At 34.5% G+C, this 18573-nt stretch overlaps 1 protein-coding gene across 1 annotated transcript in view; it reads left to right on the top strand.

Moving 5' to 3' along the window:
* LOC111507146 (microtubule-associated protein Jupiter) overlaps positions 1-18573 on the top strand; it is a 135900-nt gene that overhangs the window by 112199 nt on the left and 5128 nt on the right. The window lies entirely within an intron of this gene.

The following is an 18573-nucleotide window of genomic DNA, read 5'->3' as shown; positions in this document are numbered from 1 at the left end:
ATGGCTTCATTCGTTTTGACCTTGACTCAATAATATGAACAAACATAAATTCTTATTGTTAGGCTCGAAAGGAAAACAAATGATGATTGCATAGCAATACAATTCTTCTTGTTCGCTCAGGTGTTGAAAATGTGCAATTTCTCATACCTATTATATTCATAATGGTTATGAATTGTGCGATAAAAATACAACTAGATTCCTTTCAATCAAATGACAAATATGTCGTTAGAGCTAATCAGGCGTATCGAAATTGTATCGAGATTTTTATAGGCAATTTGATGTTAACTCGTCCAATTACGATGTAATAAGATAGTAATAAATGTCTAACTTTAGTGTTCTAGAGTTTGGGCTTCTAATATGTGTAAACTCATTTCAATTGAAAAGGTAATGCTAACAGCTGTTTCGAAACTCTGTGTCACCTTCTGAACGAGTCATAAACCAACCTAGGTGTATGATAGAATTCGCATTGAAAACGGAAAATGATCACAATTCACTGAACTCCCTAAATTTGAATATATGCAGCTCAAATAACAAACACAATTTTTTAATATATCATAAACCCTCACATACATAAAACATAAAATTTGAAGCATAAACAGGAGTAACCACATTCTGATCAGGCAATAAACTTTCAGACTTGAAAGTTCATCAAAGATGAAGTACCCGTTTAACTGTTCAAATCTTTTGTACACTGAAATTAATGCAGTCTCCAAAAAAAGTTCCCAATTTTTTTTGGAAAAATTGAGAGCTCGTTTCTGACAGTTTCACTAGCTTGACGCAAAACATGTCATATTCTTGTTGTGGCTCTAAATACAAGTTCAATATCTAATTTGTCAGAAAACTTTTCTGCGATTAAGATGACTCTTTTAAATCCTGTGCTACTGCATTCTTCTTAGAAATCACAGCTTTTTTTCAAAAGGTCTGTGCATTTACTGAGATCCATCTCTGTTGATAGTAAAAATGCACTAAGGACATTAATTTGAAAAAGTATCTCATACCAAACAATTAGGGAAACTATAAAGCTGAAATATTTTATCTGATCGAGTAGGGTAGTAGCTTCATGAGACACTTGAAGATCAGTTTTCAGAGTTTTGATAGCCAAAGTAATTGAAGCGTCATAGATGTCACAAATTAGCTAGCGTAATACTTTGATACTGCTCATTCTTGCTTCCCAACGTGCGTTATCAATCTGTTTAGTAGTAAATATTCCTAAGTAATCGATTAGAATTTTCCATGGATGAACAAAAGCTGAAGTACCCCAAACAAAGTGACTGATTTAAATTAAGTGCGTGATAAAAATTCATAATTTTTCCTTGTAACCAAATGAAAGTCAAAACAAAATGAAAGTCTGGTCAAAGAAGCACTCCAAATCATACAGAGAAAGCTATCCGAAGACGGGGACCTGGAAGATAGAAAGAACTCACCTATAGAAGTAATTATGGAATGACTAGGTATACGAAACTGTTATTTCCAACTGAAGTACGAATTCTTAACACAAGATGAGGGATTGCCAATGGGATCTCCACTTTCACCAGTTATAGCCAACATATATATGGAGTGGTTTGTAACTCTGGTCATTGTAGAAGCCCACAAGAAACCCCGAGTCTGGTTGAGATACGTTGACGACACCTTTATGATATGGAACCATGGGAATACTGAACTAGACGCCTTCCTGAAACACATCAACAGCATAAGACTTTCCATCACTTTCACAATGGAGAAAAAAGTCCACAACGAATTGCCATTCTTAAACGTATTGGTGAAGATGACCGACACTAAGCGGGAAACATCTGTATACCGAAAACCCACCCACACGAGACAGTATCTGAACCACGAATCCAACCATCATCAATCGACTAAAAGAGCAATCATCAATACTCTATAAGACCGTGCTTTCGAGCTCTGTAATACGAAGGAAGGTCTCGAGAACGAACTAGACAACATCAAAAATGATCTTCAACGGAATGGCTACTCCAAAGCGACGGTGGAACACAACCAGTGCTTGCTCTTCCCTACATCAGAGGATTATCGGAAAGGATAAGAAGAATTGGATCCAAGTACAACATAAGAACCTGCTTCAGATTCGGAAACACTATCCGTAGCAGCTTCACGAAAACCAGGCCACCAAACGCGGACTGCGATTCCAAGAATTGCATTTACCGAATTCCCTGTGATTGCGGAAAATCCTATATCGGTGAAACTGAAAGACCATTGAAGCGTCACATTGCCGAAGACAAGAAATGCACACAGCGAGGGGAAACCAGTAAAGCAGGAATAGCAGAGCATGGTTAAACCCATTAAAATAACATCGAGTGGTCCCAAGCTGATATCATACACAGAAAGGAACACTGGTTTTAGAGAAAATTCAAAGAAGCCGCATACATATTGTCCAACAATATAATCAGCCAAGCTAGCGTAGAGATACGCATTATATGGAAACCCATAGTCAAGCGAAAAATGGCCAACTCCCGCCAAACGGCCATCTCCCACTGAACCGGGGAGATTCTTTTTTTTTACTTGTATTTTACTTCACTTTGATTTTATAACAGGGTTGTTTTGTTTGATATAATTGTTATTTTCAGGTATTGTTTTTAATTTTTCATTGGTATTAGTTCTTTTAGGGATTTCAAATCATTTTATATAATATTAGACAATGAAATTCAACAAAATGAGTAATTTATTGTATTTGATATTGGATTATAGTTCAAAATACGAATCGATTTTATTACTGTCATTTCAATAAACAATTATTTCATGACAGCACAAAATTAAAATGCTGTTACTACATATTCTATAGACAAATATCAACTCATTATTTTTTTATAATATTAAAAAATCCAGATCAACGACACTAATGATGAAGGGCAGCCTGAGGGTGCCTCAATATTGAGAAAAATGTTATCAAGAACATAGCTGATAGCAATGGGTATTCTTCTAACATTGTAGATAAGTTAATTGGGAAATGTAAATTCAGGAAGATTCTTCGTAAATTTTCGACTTTTCAAAAAGACATAGATTCAGAGTTGTTCATCCGTGTGAACCAAGATACACTAATAGATAAGATAGTATTTTTGAAAAGTTGAACGTGGAAGTTGCCCTTAAAACTTATTGCTCAATTCAATAAATATTGGGTAACCCTAAAGAAGTTGGAAACTGAAACAAGCTGTGAGGACTGACAAAAAATATATCGGCCAGACTGACCGAGCCAGTGAAACTCGTTTCAAAGAACACGCAGTACATATCTGAAGACCAGAAAATTCTAGTGTCACTCAACACGCCTTAGAGAACGGTCAAATTGGTTGGTGAAACGCGCATAGAGAAGAAAATTGCAGTTTTGGTATTTGAAAAAAGTGCATTTTTTATGTATTCTACTTCACAGCTTCCAGTTTTACCAACCCCAGAATATCAATCACGACGATTTGGCAGTGCGAAAAAGCGGTCGTCGCCTGCTTGATTTTCAACCGAGACAGGAAACAAATAAACATCGATATCCTCTGGGCTATCCGGCAGACCCACCGACTCATGCACCAGAGTGCCGCCCAACCCATACTTATTTTTGATACGGTTCTCGGTTATGATTCATACATAATAAACATTATGCCAGCGGTCATTCAAAGAGCGCATTCATTGAATAATGGAATTGAGGACCAGTGTGAGCTGGCGGTAAATTATCGTCCTGGTAGACGCTGCTGACCGACTGATGGAAATGACAATGATAAAGAAAATCTCGTCATGAAGTCGGTTACGCTGAAAGGCCTACTTGAATATACGAGGTATTTGAAGAGTCAGTGTGAAAATACGTCATAGGTAGTTAATGTATTCATATTAGAATTCAAATGTATTTCAAACTAAAGAACAATTTGTTGGAATTTGAAAAAAAATGAACAAGCTTTTTGATTGTTAAGTGAAACAGCAATCTCCCAAACTACACCTAGCGATTTGATCTTCTTTAAAAGAAAGTCGAATCGTTAGGTATATTTTATGAAATTACTATGGATTTTAATCTAGAAACATCTTTGTCAATTAAAAAAAAAGAAACAGCAATCGTTGCTAAATTCCCTGTCTATTCTTAAGTTTCACCTTTGACATCATAACGCATATTACATTAAATATGTTAAATTACAGAAATGTATGTCAATAAAAACATTCATTACTAGTCACCACTCCACACTGTGGTATAAGTGTTCATAGGGCTCGAGAATCATGTTGGGAAATACTATTATCATTATTATTATTATCATTTTTTTCACAGCAGATTGTCCTCACTAGTATTTGAATGGAAAGAAGGGTAACTGTACATTACTATTATTATTCCCAAGACTACTCCTCACACCGTGGGGTAAGTGTTCATAGGGTTCGAGAATCATGTTAGGAAATACTATTTTTTTTCACCGTAGAGTGCGCTGGTCAGGCCCTATCCCACGAAGCCCCGATACATTCAGGAGGGCGCGCCAGCATTATCAACCAATGACCACTCCATGCACTGTGGGGTAAGTGATCATTGGGTCACATTATTATTATCATTTTTTCACAGTGGATTATCCTCACTAGTATTTGCCTCCTGCATTAAATAACTCAGAATGGAAAGAAGGCTTACTGTTCATTACCATTATCAACCCTAAGGTTGCCTAAGGGCCCTATCCCCCGAAGCCCCGATACATTATGGAGGGCGCGCCAGCATTATCATCCAATGACCACCTTCCACACCATTGGGTAAGTGTTCATAGGGTTCGATAATCATGTTGGGATCCCTATCATCATTATTATTATCATTTTTTCACGGCGGATTGTTCTCACTATTATTTGCTTCCAGCACTAAATAACTCCAAATAGAGGGAAGGGTTACTGTTCATTACCATTATTATCCCTAAGGTTGCGCTGGTCGGGCCTCACACCGTGTGGTAAGTGTTCATAGGGTTCGAGAATCATGTTGAGAAATAATATTATCATTTTTTTTTTTTTTTTTTTTTTTTTTTTTTTTTTTTTTTTTCACCGTAGTGTGCGCTGGTCAGGCCCTATCCCCCGAAGCCCCGATACATTCGGGAGGGCGCGCCAGCATAATCAACCAATGACCACTCCCCACACCGTAGGGTAAGTGATCATTGGGTCCGAGAATCATGTGCCCTGAGCAAACGCAGTGAGCCAAGAATGACAGCCTTCTGCATCTGTGCGGCTAAGATTTCTGCCTTAGTGCGGCAAGCCGGTATGATTTTGAGATTCGAGAGTAGAGAAGACATCATTCCACCAAGGACTCCAATAATCAGAACGACCATCTTGACAGAGTGATCTGGATAGAGTCTGCGGAGTTCGAAGAGAAAATCTCGATATTTTATCCGTTTTTCCTCCTCTTTTCTGACGATATTCGTCTCGCCAGGAGCTGAAAACTCCACGACAAATATCGTTTTGGTCTGGTGGTCGAGAAGGACTACATCAGGCTTATTAGCTTGTATGAGCCTGAGGGTGGGGAACGAATAGTTCCAATAAATTCAATATTCCCCGGAGCGCAGGGCAGCACTGGTGTCTCGTCAATACCGTAAGAGTACCGTAGGTGGTAATTGAGCAATCTAAGGGCTGCGTTATATCGATAGATATAGGCTGAGTCCGCATATACTAGGCATGCTGACAGCAAGTGCATTGGGGACTCAATCGCCTCCCGACTGGCCCTGCACCTTGTGTCAGGAACCTCTATACCCATCATGCGACTGGGGTGGACTAAGGTGTTGAAGAAACCATCTGGCCATGATGAACCTCTCAGTTTCCGACTTCAGCCCACTCGACCTGAGAAAAACGAAAGTCAGGCGCTTCGATTAGCCAAGGTCTTCAATGTTGTTGAAGAAGACCCCATGCATTGATTTATCCTTGTGTTGCCACAGGAGTGAAGTAATCTATGTCCATTCTGTACCATTCTGTCATGTAGACACTCCAAACTCAAAAATCCACGGCCTTCCTGTTGTGGGAAGCACATCCGTGAAACAAATGATTTGGAATAAAAACTCCTGTGGAGATGCATCATCTTTCGAATCTTCATATCTGGTTGATACAGCTCTTCTCGAGGCCACTTCACTATTCCAAACGCCTAGAGTAAGATTGCAATGGCAAGAATATTCGTAGCAGCAACTCTGTTTTCCTGCCAGTTCCGATGATTGAATGAATTCATTATAAGCACAAATTATCAAATGTGACTTCAAAATCTAAGAAAGCAGCTAAAAGTCCTGCTTTGCCTTTACAAGCGTAATCTGTTTCTTTCTGTGGCCTGACATATAGTTGTTCCTCTACACACTCCATAATAATATAATAATAATAATAATAATAATAATGATAATAATAATAATAATCTCTCTATTTACTCAGATTGATTTGTATAACCACAGGAGCAGAAGTACACATAAAAAAGAGGAAAAATTCAATGTACAATATTGAAAAGAAATAAAACTACACGAAATAGATAATGTCACATAGTTATAATTTAAAAAAATGTGTAAACAAATAAAATAAATATATATACATATATACATACATACATATATATATATATATATATATATATATATATATATATATATATATATATATATATATATACATATACACACACATATATATATACAACATACACAGATGTATACCACATAAATATAATAATAGATAATTGTTTCCTATACACACATATAGAATTGGATTACAAATAAAAGTCATCAATACTGTAGCAGTTCTTCGACAGAAAAATTTCTGATATTGTCGGGGAATTTATTGAAAAGTTTGCAGCCTTGAAACTCAAAACTTCTTTGAAAAAGAGCAGTGCGATGTTGACTAGGTAATAATAAGTGGGCATGCCGAGTAGAGTGATTATGATAGTCTTTGTTACTGACTGTTAGTGTAACCTTCCTAATATGCCTGTCAATTAGTTTTTATAATGTACTCAATACAGATTACGTAAGACTGATTGATCTCAACGCCTTCGCCAAATCTAGTCAGGTTTTGCCATGAAGATGGAATCAGTGCCGCAATTACCCAACAAGAAACGAGATTGCAATGAAACTACAACAATGACGTACGATGTCAAAATATTTTGTCAAAACTGTTCGTTTGTCACCATACTGGCAACTTTCTGAATATTCCTCGTAAATGCTCTGTTCATTCGTTGTTATTGTCACAAAAAAAAGAACATGTGTCTAAGCCGAAGTTATAACCCACAAATTGAGGAAAATATTGCTAGACAGTCAAAAAGAGCGCACTTTGAGCAATTATATCAGGCAGTATCTAATTTTACACATATATATATATATGGCGTGTGCCATATATACTTAAGACATTGTTATCGGCTGATCTTCACTGGAGTGCATAGAAAATTAGCCGGGTTTCCTACAAAGGTAGCCATCGTCACTAATTAGATTTTGAGCGAGAAGCAGACACGACGTAGTCTTAAACTAGTATTGATGGTTATATTCACCTCGGATGTAGTCGGATAACCGCAAATTGCCATATTCTTCTTTTCTCTTAGAAAATCTTTCACCGATTCGCTCCAGCTGCGGCGCACTTTGCGAAAAAAGTGATTCGAATCTAGTAAATGAGATTTCAGAATTGTGATTCGGTTTTTGTAATCTGCGCTGTGGATTTTTCAAAAAGTGCATTCAAGTTTTTCGAGCATAGGAATTATGAACAAAGAACTATGGATAATCGATTAGGAAGAAAGATGCATGTGCGAATTGAAGAACATCTCAAAATAAAAATCGAGTTGTCTGTAATAAACATATTTCTCGGGAATATTTTGAAGGAAGGAAGCTTTTAAAAATTTTGAGAAGGCGTGTACTACTATTCGGATATCTCAGTAATTTATTCCATAGTGAATTTGTTGAATCCAAATTCATATTGTAGTTGATAATATGGAATCAGAGTTGTTGAAATAAATATTGAACGAAAGTAATTTTTTGTAGAGGAAAATCAGTTTTGTATAGACCTTTTTTGGGTATTTTCACCTTTAACAATCTGAAAAATGTGAAAATTATAATGGAGAATTTTATACAGGAGTAGAAAGGGCAAACTTTTTAGTTTACCCCGATCAGTTACTGAGTAAAATCAAAGTATTTTTCACAAACTTGTCTCATTCAATAATTTTGCCTATCAAAAAAATAGTTGAGAAATGATATAATATTTATCTTAAGTTTCGGAAGCCAAAATCTACCTCCGTCTTCAGAAATGGACAAAAAATTCAAATATATATGCAGTTAATGCTTTGCTAATTATTTATTTCTCAACTTCTTCGACATATATGTTTGAATTTTTTGTCCATTTCTGAAGACGGAGGTAGATTTTTGGCCTCCGAAACGTTAAGAAAAGTATTGCATCATTTCTTAGCTATTTTGCAAAATTGTTAAATACGACAAGTTACTGATAAATAGAACAGTTTCCTTTCTAAAAATTACTTTAATTTCACGCAGTAACTTTTCAGGGTAAACTGAAAAGTCTGCCCTTTCTACACTTGTATAAAGTTTTCCATTATAATTTGCATATCATTCAGATTGTAGAAGGTGAAAATACCCAAAAAAAGGTCGATAAAAAATTGAAATTAATATAATATGAACATGTCTCCTCAATTGTTTTTCAAGGTACCATCTACAAGAAACTATTAAAGATATGGTCAAATGATATACAGGGTATTTCCAGATCACGGTACGAACACCAGATCGTCATTCTGTTAAAATCTGTTTTTCTGTGCGAGCAGGTCTTACCTTTTAACGTGTGATTACTAGCACGAGTTGGACGATAGGAAGTGAAGATCGATCGTCCGGCCTCGCGGCTTTAACCACCGATTCACACAGCAGTGGTCGATTTAGCGAGTGGAGCAAACCACCCACGTCAACCCGACCGGCCACCGTCCTACCTTCATTAGATAGTTTCAAGAAAATAAATTCTTATAAACATATTTCCGGATTTGCTTCGTTTCTGATATAAAAGGCGTTGACGTTTGAAAAAGCGGTATCCATAAATATCCTTAAATTGGTTTGGCAGAAATTTGGTATAGTTATCCAAAGTGTTGAGAAACTTCTTCAAATAGATAGGAATTATTAGGCCCAGTGGCATTTCAGTGGGTACCACAACCAATAACATTGGAAAAGAAAGTACGCTACTGCCTTGTCTGTTCTGATATGGACTTTTTGTAATGTCCTTTAATACCCTTGTTTTCTCTCAGTGATTGATTCAGTTTTCATCTTGTTAATCGTCGCAAAACGCCGTTCTTCCATGGGGCTCTTCAGTCTTGGGAAACAAAAGTCGCAGGGTGCCAAACCTGCTGAATACGGTGGCTGAGGAATAATTACGGTGTTGTTTTTTACCAAAAAATTACCAACAAGCAATGACGATATAGCAGGTGCATTATCGAGATGAAAAGCATTTTTTTCTGAGGACAAATCACAAGCACTACAGGAAATTCCTTAAGGCGCTCTAAAAGCGGTGTCTGTGCGAAAGTAGTGATTCACATTGGATTTGAATCGCTGGAGATTAAATCCATTCTCAGGAAGTTCATTCCAAACGAACGCAGTTGTGTTTTGATTTGTATTTGTTCCTCGATAAGTGAACAATGACTTTTGAATTAATGGATGTTTAGGTTTCTCCAACAAGACCTAACATTCAATATGCTCCACAAAACAATACACATTCCCAGAAACAATGAACCTAGAGAAACACCAACACAAGGATATTACTTGATGTAACCCGAGTACAGACACATCTGGATGAAAGGAGAGGATAGATACCTGCAATAAGGCGTTCTAACCGTATAAAAGAACGAACAAGAAGACAAAACTTTCAGTTTGAGTAGAGCCATGAAGATGATAGCAGTCTGCGATCGAAAACGCTCGCATATAATAATTAGAAGTTACTAAAGCTTCAAATCCTTTTTGTGAACAAATGTTAGCAATAAAACTTTGAAAATAAAGGAAAACTAGTTACATCAATCAAAATAATATACATCACAAATCAACAACTAACTTTTATGAATGTGATGACTTTCGGGTTCATTCATCAAGAAACATATTTGATTTTTTTGAAGTTCGTTCAGTTTTTTCAACTATTTTTCTGAACTTTTCAGCAGTTTCCATGTTTCCTGATCATATGAGACTTCTTTCCTCTAGTATCACCTCTACATTTTCCTTTTTCTCAATTAACTTCGTCTTCTCACTATTTACATTCTAAGATTGTCTTCCTCTGCTTCAATGATATAACATTGACTCATGCACGAATTCAAGATGATTATTTCCTACTAATAATAATAATGAATCTTTATTTCTCGTTGACAGTCACATGTATGGGAATTGTCAAGACTAATTCTAAGGGTTATCGAAAGTATTTTTTTAAAAAACATGAAATATAAGATAATACATCAACTTGCATTGATTTTCAGTCAAAAATTCGAAAAAAAAATAAAAACATTTCTCCAAAAAAACATCTTTAATAGCTTTTTTGAAATGTCTTACATTTTTATGTTGTTTCATGATATCTGGGAGTTTGGTGAAAATTCCTGGCCCTATGTAACTGGGAGCAAAATATGCAGTATTCACTTTCGCGAATGGAATATACATGGATTGTTCACTTCTAGTGTTATAACCATGAATATCTTCATTCAATTCAAAAAATTCATATTCAGTACGATCAGTAATGTTGCTGATAATGATTGAATCAATTTCTTTCCTTCGAAATTCGATAAAATTGCTCAGAAAACCCAAAATGTGAACTAAATTCAACAAAATTATCCATCATCAAAGCACGTGGGTTCCATTATGTGTAAAAGTATCAAACGGCACATTATTATTAAAATATCGTTATTTATTTATAATTCTTTTTGTTAAACCAGATCAACATCACCGCACCCAATTCTTCTAATTAAATTCAAACAAACCGTCATTCAAATACTCGAGAACCATCCCACATGATCAATAGGTAGTGTAACATTTCTCAAAATGCTTAAAGCTATGTGAAAGCTTCCAAAGCACCAGCCGTTTCATTTTGACTGATGGGGCAGGTGCTACGCCCATCATTTTCAGAAATACAATACCCTATCATCAGCCCTGATTACTTATTCTCTCTTACGCCTACGAAGACGACGAAGAAAGTTTTGAATGAAAATGCAACGCTCCCAATTCCAATCCGATCATTGAAAAGAATCTTAGGGTAGATTAATTGAATGAAAACTATGATTGGTATTAATTAAATAGCAAATCTTGTTCCCAAATGCAAGAGCAATCTGATCAACAATGGAATCTTTCAGGCGTATAACTATCCAAAGTTTTCAGGAGTAATGATTCATAAATGTCTCACGTGGTCTGAGCATATTGAAATGTTTTCAATAAAACAAATCCTACTTTACAATTAATGTCAAATAATGTTTTCGGCATGCTATCACTTGATAAAGGTATTCGATATGGTAAATCATGACATTCTTCTGCAGAAGTCAAACCCTATTGGCATTAGAATAATAGTTTTATCATGTTTTCAAAATCAACTCAGTGATAGTTCATCAAAAACTATCAATTAAAAGTTCCGTTTTAGGTCCAACTATTTTTCTAACCTATAATAATTTTATTACGGAGCTTAATTTGTTTGGTTTTATAAATCTTGGGTATATATAATATATTAATAAATATTTCGTTTATATAGGTGAGTAGGAATGTAGAGATTCAAATAACAGGGTTATAAATGAAAATACTTCTGAATACCACTTACTCACATATATATATATATATATATATATATATATATATATATATATATATATATATATATATATATATATATATATATATATATATATATATATATATATATACAATCGATCGCTTCAAAAACACTTCACTAACCGTATTCGAAAACTTCTGATGATTCCTCTTCAATATTCTCTGTTTCACTATCACTGTCGTCATTTAAATCAATAATGAATTTATTTCCACCATGAATATGGAGGTGTCCAATCTCCATATAGTTTTTTTCAATGAAAATTATTTTTTCTGTTCCTTTTCTGCCAGTCTTTTTCGGTAATATTAGATACTTCTCTTTCAATTAGCTTTTCATTACGTCCTTATCAAATTTTGGAAAATTATTTTCACGCCTGATGCTTTGTTTCAATTTTTCCCAAATCAACTCAATGGGATTGAAAACACAAAAATAGGGGTAAGTCTCAGTATGGTGTGTCCATACTCTTCAGCAATACTCTCAAGGGCATACACTTTTTCAAATGTTTTTGTCTGTAAAACTTCAAGTAGTTGGTTTTCGGTATAGTAATCATCAAAATACAAATTGTTATCCACTAAAAAACTTTGTATTTCATCTTTCCTCGAATTTTCAATCGGTACTTTGATAGGCAGCCTTGTCAAGAACTATTACACTATTCGCATCCAAATTTGAGATCATTCTTCAAAATATTGGCTTTCATGTTCTTATAATAGTCAACATTGCAGTCCACAAGTTTTTTTCCACATAATTTCAAAGAATTCGGAACCCATTCATTACTTCCTCCTTAATGCATAATGATTAGTCGCGATCCTTTGTTTGCAGACATGTTAGGTGTACACATTCTCGAACCATTAGTCCATCCTTTCGTAATTGTGACGCGAGTGTCATACCAAGTTTCATCCAAATAGAAAATTTGTCGTTGTTCTTGTCTATATTTAGTTATTCGTTTTAAGTATTTGTTAGGCAATTCCACTATTTTTCTACTTTCCATAACTGCTTGACATTTTTTTATTATTTTGAATCTAAATCCTAGTTTCTCTATCCAAGTATGAAGAGTTTTGTCACAGCAGCTCAAGTTATGGCCGGAACTATTCAATTCTTCCTTATGATTTCAGTTGTAGGGATCTCATTGCTTTTGTAACAGTCCTATATTGTTTTTTTTCAATGATTTTATTAGACGAACATCTGAAGGTTTTGGTAATCCTGTATCACATCGCGTCTTGCGTTCATAAGGTTTGTTTTTGACTATTTTACGTACAGTTGAGAAAGGATTTTCGGTCAAATGTGATGTTGCTTGTAATAATTTGTTTCCCTCGAAACCAAACTTGAGATGTAGATTCTTATATACATTGAAACATACTCCATGTGTTTCAATATTCAAATTCATCCGAATCATATCCACTGGTATCTCTTTTTCGCATTGTTCACCATCGCTATTATAATCACTATACTGGAAAAAGTCTGCGTTGTTATCACACTCGTTATTACAATTAGTACTTGTCACATTTTACACAGATAACAAAAATTTCAAGTAATTATAACTGCACCAATATCGAATTTCAAAACTCAAATCGCGATCAGTTCCCGAACTGAACATTGTTGACACCACGGCGATAACCATCCCCGCATTCCCCGATTTCTATTCGTAACCGTAAAATAACTTCAAATTTAATTTTATGACTCTTCAGTGAATCATAAAACTCGGTTAATAAAAATCATCCAATGACTCATATTCTAGTAGCCTCTACTAATCCACCACGTATTTCGATACGTAGCGCCTACGAATGTTTCTGATTACGTTCCTTAGTTCTTGAGGGCTAATATCTGCACATACCTGTCGAATTCTTGTACAAAGTTCATTTCTATCTCTTGAGCGGTTTTTGTAAACCTTTTGTGTGAGAAGTCCCCAGAGAAAAAAGTCCAAAACTGTGAGATTTGGAGATATGGGTGGCCACTCTATAAACGGACTACCACGGCCTATCCATCAGTTTGGAAAATGTTCGTTAAGCCATTACCTCATAGCATTGGCATAATGAACTGAACACCAATTAAATTTGATCGTTCATTGATTGGCAGCTCGTGAATAGCATCCCAAAACTCTGTGTTTAAAAATTCTAGAAACCTCTGCGCATTAATGTTTTCCTTAAAAAAGAAAGGACCAATAATTCGTTCGTTCAATATCCCACACCAGAAGTTGATTTTTTGGGAATACTGGCTTTTACAGTTTATTACCCAGTTAAGATTATCCGCTGCCCAATATCGACAATTCTGTGATGACACTACTCTATTTGTAGTGAAAGTGGCTTGGTCGGTATATAAAATATTTTTTAGCAAATTTTTATTGCTTAAATATTCGTATCATTTTTGATACTGCACCAGTTTCATTGAATATTTTATTTATTTTATTTATCGTACCGCAGCTAATACGAGGACGATCTGGATGTCTCTCATTAAATACTCTACAAACCTCTCTAGCACTTCTAACGTCATCTCCCGAAAGGCGTACAATTTCAATTTTCTCTCTTTCGCTCAATCTTGCAGCCATGACACAAAATAATTCGAAGAACTGTAAGGTGAATATTGTTGACAATAGTACACTTAAATCTTTCACAAGTGTCAAACTGTAATATCATTTCCATGGCAACTAAAATTTAAATTTTAATATTAGGTCTTAGTTTTAGTTGATTTGCGTGAAAACTTGAATGTAATTTCGTTATTTTCATTAAAAATATTTACACGCTATTTGTTTTTTTTTTCATCTGGCGGCACTTTATTGTTGAAATCATAAAAAAATATTCTCATGGCTATATCTGTTGATATAGGGTGTTTTTTGTGACTGTTAGCTGTGTGAGTTTTTGAATTTTTGAGTTGTCATAACTTTGTTAATTATGAATATTTTTTAATGAAATTTTGGTCACATCTATTTAGAGGCACTCTAAATCCAGTGACGTAGTGATTTTTTCAATAAAAAAATCGCTAATAAAAAATCCAGATTTTCGACTACGAAAAAATATCGTAGTATGCCCTGAAACTTTAATAAACATTTCAAATTTTGTCCCAAGGTAGACCTTTTAGTACTTGACATTTCAAAAAAAAATTATTAATATCGGTTTACAACTTCAAATTTTAGGGGGGTTTCCATTAAAAATGGGTCACACTGTATATATAAATTGAGAAAATTATTTACCGGTGAAAAAATCCTTTTTTCACTTTTTCACGGTGAAAAAAAAATGTTTTCACTGCCATAATGATAAAATTCTAATAAAACTATTGATATGTCTATTTTCATTGTTTTCTTCGAATTTAAACATCATAAAAGGCAGTTTTCCAAGTATTCAGGAATAAACCTACATATTTTTTCAATACAGGAACTTCAAGCTTACATAGGCACGAGCGAGGTAAGACCGCTACTATTGTTTATGATCTTCATGTTCGAGCAAATAGCAGGATGTGCAAGTTAAATGAATTCGTTTCATGAATGAAAATCACAAGAAACCGGAGCGGAGGAGTCACACTCGACTTGCGAAGCAATGTAATTGTCACTTCCAGGAGATATGCACTTGGCCTGAAAAAAGTTGTTTGGTGTAGGAAGCCTTGTTAAAAGCTCGTTTTGAATCACGATTTCGCGATAAGCTAGTGTGAAAATCGATCACCGGAACTCTAAATAAACTTGCGATTGTGATATACAGTTCTGTTCAGACAATGTTATGAATGCAATTTATTTTTTTCAGTAAGTTTTTATTCTCAATTCTCCACTCATTCGGGTTTCATTTCCAGAAAACTTCAGAATGAATTTATATTCTTATAAAGGACCCTGCAACCCGATTTTGCATTCTCAGAACTGAATCAACAATTGTTCAAATTCTAACTTCGAAAGCGACCAAGGGTATATTTTCAGGAGAGATTAGTTTTTTGAAAAAACCTCTTTTCGAAATAACCACTTCTATATGAAAAATCGCTTTTTCCAATTCAATATGTATTCCAAACATTCGTTATGGAATTGAATCAGATATAATTCATTGGAAAGCTACAACCTATAGTATATGAAAGAGATAAAAAATAAAATTTCGTGTATTTCAATGTTTACATGAAAGTGGTTGTTTCGAGAGTTCTTCTTTCTTCCAGTTTATTATACTCTGGATTTGAACCAGAAGGCTATTCTCAAAAATGTTTGTTTACTGTCAAAAAAAAAAGAAAAACATTCTTCACATAGTTATCTCCGGCCGTGAAAGTTTACATTCTTTGATCAACACCAAGGGCATCGCCAACGGGGTGCAAGGGGGGCAGTTGCTCCCCTCCTAGAGATAAAATGTAGCTTGCCGCAAAGCGACCAAAGTGCGAGCAATTGACTTCCTTACCTATTAATGAATTCCTCATCGCATGACAAAACGTAAATAAAATCACAAGGTTCAATGTATATTGTAGAAAGTATTGAAATATTCAGAATAACATTAAGATTTTGACATCCGTTTTTAAAATCGCCGCCATTATCAGATTTGCCATTAAACACTGGCAAACACTCATCCATCTAATAACGATAACGGTGGTTCAATTATAGATCTAGTTTTAACAAATTCGGAAAACTTCTGTATACAAATTAAAAAGATTCCCAAAATAAGTACACATTTTAATATTTTGATCTATACCAATGATGGTTTACATGATAGAGAACCTGTAGTAATAAGAAGCCGTAGTAGAAATATTGACTATCTTAAAATAAATGAAAAACTAGCTGAAATACAATGGAATTATAGACTAGATATAAATCAAAGATACAATGACTTTTATTTAAAGCTTATAGAAATATTAGATGAAGTAGCACCAATAAAAGATATTAAGATTTTTGCCAAGTATAAAAATTGGTGGAATGACACTGTTCAAAAAGCTACCCGAGCTAGGGATATTAGTTATCAGGCATACATTTTAAACAAATCTCCTTCAAATCTAGAGAAATACAAACAGACAAGAAATTTAGCAGTTAAAGTAATTCGACGAGAAAAAAGTAAATACTATGAACAACAAATTGAAAATAACAAACAAAACTCTGTTAAATTGTGGAAGATATTGAAGCAAATGACACCTAAAAATAATAAAGAACTTAGATTCACGGAGATTGAGGTGAGTGAAAATCAAGTTGTGAAAGATATATGTGAAATGCCCGAGGTTTTAAACAAATATTACGTTGACAGTATCAAAGAAATAGTCAAAAATATAGATTATATTGGTCCAGATTTTCCTATTGTAAATAGAACTAACAATATCTACTTAAAAAGTTTCAAATTAATTAACAGAGATACTTTAAAGGAAATTATTTTTGAATTGGCAAATAAAGGAAGTCCTGATGATATAAATGCAGAATTTTTAAAAAATTGTTTTGATAATGTTGCAATGCCCTTAATTAATGTCATAAATACTTCTATAGAAACCAGTACCATTCCATCAATCTTAAAAATTTCAACTATAACACCAATTGCTAAAGTTGCTAATTCGAATAAGGCATCTGATCTTAGACCAATCAATATGCTCTGTACTATTGAGAAAGTATTGGAAAAAGTAGTCTATAGGCAACTTGTTGAATATTTAGAAGAAAATAGTTTGTTAAATAGTGTACAGTCAGGATTTAGGGGCAAACACAGTTGCGAAACAGCACTGCAGTATGTTTTAGATGAGTGGAAACTAAACCAAAATAATAAATTAATCACAGGTGCTGTTTTTTTAGATCTTCAGAGGGCATTTGAAACTGTTAACCGCTCTTTACTTATTAGAAAACTAGAAAGCTTTGGTATTATTGATGATGCTTTAAAATGGATGATAGAATATTTAGATAATAGAAAACAGAAATTAAAATTAAATAACATTTTATCTTCAGAAATTATACACCAGCATTCACGTTAGTTTTGTATAATTTGTATGCAGCATACCTAAAGTAGAAGTTATTGTTACGAACATACAATTTCAATTGGTTTTGTGGACAGTGCCATCTGTAAGTGTTAGTGTTCATAAGAAACACCTACAGCTTACAGTTGAATAAATCGACTACAATCCTTGTAAAACCTAGTATTGCTACTCGACACTAGATGGCGCTTGAGCAGTGAACTCTTTGGAATTTGGTAGCAGTTTCTAGACTGGATAGAAAGTTACCGTACATTCTAGTATGATGGTCGTTTGGGTATATAAAGACGTGAGGCGCTGTGAGTGAGTCACTTTTTAATTGGAAGCGATCAACGAAACAAGCGAATTGGAAAGCCATGATGAGTGTACACAGTGCTATAACAAATATAAACCTAAATAATTTTAATGGTAAAATAGTTGAAAGTTTTGCAAAAAATCCCCGCAGGTTATGTTTTAATTAAATATTATTTTTGTTAAAATAAATACTTATTACTGTGTTTTAAAGTTTTATTTAGTTATTGTGCTGTCGAGGGCTAGTGAAGTTTTATACATTGACATCAGATACAATCGTCATCGAGGCAAATACTTCCAAAATGTAACGCTTCATGCTTTCGACTGTCCCAGGCGTTCATATGTTTTATCCTCCATAATATTGCCCCATTGCCCCCCCTTAGTCATAAGTGGCGACGCCCTTGATCAACTCTGATGATTTTTGCCACAGTGGCAGATGAAGCGTTTGGTTCCGTTCGATCACACACTATCAGCAACGATTTCATTCTCTCATTAGTTTTGTCTGAATGTTGCAATCAACTACTAATGTCTTCACTTCAACTTAGTATTCAAAAAACATTTTATTGTGAGATTTTCAATAAACAGTTTTACAAAAACGCAACACGTGTTTCGCCATACAATGGCTTCTTTATGGCGTGTCTTTTTCTCAACTTACTATCTGCCTCA

This window comes from Leptinotarsa decemlineata, unplaced genomic scaffold, assembly GCF_025532065.1.
Source record: "Leptinotarsa decemlineata unplaced genomic scaffold, Ldec_3_MD MMD2_tig00026307_RagTag_RagTag, whole genome shotgun sequence".
Taxonomy (NCBI): domain Eukaryota; kingdom Metazoa; phylum Arthropoda; class Insecta; order Coleoptera; family Chrysomelidae; genus Leptinotarsa; species Leptinotarsa decemlineata.
The sequence above is the reverse complement of the archived record's forward strand: the minus strand, read 5'-3'. Positions and strand labels throughout refer to the sequence as shown.